This window comes from Trachypithecus francoisi, unplaced genomic scaffold (genome assembly GCF_009764315.1).
Source record: "Trachypithecus francoisi isolate TF-2019V2 unplaced genomic scaffold, Tfra_2.0 Lachesis_group8, whole genome shotgun sequence".
NCBI lineage: Eukaryota > Metazoa > Chordata > Mammalia > Primates > Cercopithecidae > Trachypithecus > Trachypithecus francoisi.
Window position 1 is genome coordinate 1,830,276 of NW_022681473.1, and position 2,815 is coordinate 1,833,090.

Sequence of the window (2,815 nt, forward strand, 5' to 3'; positions counted from 1 at the left end):
TTTCACAGTCCGTTCTTCATACTTCATATCGTATTCTTCACTCTTCATTTTCCAATCTCCATGCTTCATTCTCCATACTGCATATGCTGTTATTCACTGTTCTTCATTTTCTATACTCCATCCTGAATTCTGTATTCTTCTTTCTTTCTTTCTTTCTTTCTTTTTTTTTTGAGATAGAGTTTCACTCTTGTTGCCCAAGCTGGAGTGCAATGGTGTGATCTTGGCTCACCACAACCTCCGCCTCCCTGGTTCAAGCAATTCTCCTGCCTCAGCCTCCCAAGTAGCTGGGATTACAGGCACTCACCACCACACCTGGCTAATTTTTTGTATTTTTAGTAGAGATGGGGTTTCACCATGTTGGCCAAGCTGGTCTTGAACTCCTGACCTCAGGTGATCTGCCCACCTTGGCCTCCCAAAGTGCTGGGATTACAGGCATGCACCACCGTGCCTGGCCCTACATTCTTTTTTCTTTACACTCCATGCTCTATACACGATTCTGCATTCTCCATTTTCTGTTCTCTATACTCCATATTTGATACTCTATTGTCCATTCTGTGTTCTCCGTACTCCTTACTCCTTTCTACATACTCTATAATTTATACTACATTTTCCATTCTCCTATCTTTATACCCCATTCACTATAAACCATTCTCTATTCTCCATGCTCCATTCTTGATGCTCCATTCTTCATTTTCCATCTTCCATTCTCTTATCTCCATACTCCAGTCTCCATGCTCCGTACCTCATACTCCATTCTCCTTTCTCCATTTTCATTCTCCATACATTATTCATTTTGCATTTTTCTCTACATTCTTTTTACTCATACCCCATTCTACTTTTTCATATTCCATTCTTCATACACAGTTTTTTTATTCTCTATACATCATTCTCCATCCTTCCTATACCATTCTCCATGCACCAGTCCACTCTCCATTTTTCCATTCTCCATACTTCGTGCTCTCTATCCTACTGTTCATTTTCCATTCTCCATTTCCCATACTCTGTATCTCACACTCCATTCTCCATCCTCTTTCTTTATACTCCATTCTCTCTGTACACTATTTTCCATTCTCCATTTTTGTAATCCATTCTCCATTTTCCTTCCTTCACAGTTCGTACTCCAGTCTCCACACACCATTCTCCATTTTTCTATTTGGTATACTCTATGCATTGTACTACATACCTCACCCTTCATTCTGTTTCCACCTTAATCAATTCTCTGTATGTCCTTCTTCCTTCTCCATACTTCAAACTTCATTCTTTTTTTCCCTCTGTACTCTATTCTCTGTACTGTTCTCCATTCTCAATTCTTCATTCTCCTTTCTCTCACTCTTTTTTTTTATTTTTTATTTTTTGAGATGGAGTCTTGCTCTGTCACCCAGGCTGGAGTGCAGTGGCACGATCCCTGCTCACCGCAACCTCCACCTCCTGGGTTCAAGCGATTCTTCTGCCTCAGCCTCCCAAGTAGCTGGGATTACAGGTATGCACCACCATGCCTGACTAATTTTTGTATTTTTAGTAGAGATGGGGTGTATTAGTCAGGGTTCTCTAGAGGGACAAAACTAATGGAATACATATATTCCACAATAGGCCATCTTCAGGCTGAGGAGCAAGGAGAGACAGTCTGAGTTCCAAAACGGAAGAACTTGGAGTCCAATGTTCAAGGGCAGGAACGATCTAACACAGGGGAAATATGTAGGCTGGCGAGGCTAGGCCAGTCTCTCTTTTCACATTTTTCTGCCTGCTTATATTCTTCAATCCAACCAAGTTGACACTCAGTATTAACCATCACAAGTCCACCCATTGTCAACTTGAACCCATACAGATCTCCTGAGATTATACATAATCTTCAAATAAAGACAATAATAAGGTCATAATTACACCTAATGTAATACAACTGTCCTTCGTACAACCATAAACTCACCAATTCCCAATCCAAATACTATTGCATACAATTAACGATACTTAAATGTTGATGTGAAGTCAATAAATCTATGTCACATGATAAAGGAGAAAGGAAATAAAATGAAGATATTTTCTTAGTACAAGTGTATACATGCACAAACATGTTTTTAACAAAAGAAGGAGGAAATACTCATGACAGTTACAGTCCTCCTTTCTGCAGCTGGTCACGTGGTCATAGCTGGAATTGACCAATGAGTAATACCTTCTTCCATTACCCATTCTGCATTCCCTTTGCCTTCAGCAAGCACCTCAGCAGGTCATTGTTTTTTTCCTGGAGGAGTGACCCAAACTTTCGATCCTGAACGATCTGGGTCACTTGTAGTTCTGCCTGGATTGCGCTGTTATAGTTTTCCATTGAGCTTAATCACAGGGCATGGTAATACCAAGAGATACCCTAATGGATCTCCTGTATTCCATGCATATTCTTCCTTATCTCTGTTGTGGAGTAGTAGACTCATTTCTTCTTGAGAGTCTGGTCAGTCTCCCCAGTCAACGCTGTAACTCCTTTCTTAGCCTGTTGGTTTAAAGGTAGGAGGAACCCGAAGTGTCCAGGTGGCAATCTTAACTTCCAGTTTAATGGAATAATTTTTGTGTCTCCTGGTGGCAGCATTCCTTCCTCTGGAACTAAGACCTCTAGGCCAGCAGAATGTAATGTCATGGGAACAGGAAGCAAAAATGTTGCTAGTGGATCACTAGGGGTGATGGTGAGTGGTGCCACTTCCACTTCCACCGCTTCATTCCTGGACCTCTGAATCCTGGCTCTGGGAGAAACAGCACCATTGGATCTGCTGGGTCATATGGCCCAAGTGGCACAGCAGCTTGCACAGCAGCCTGGACCTATGGCAGAGTC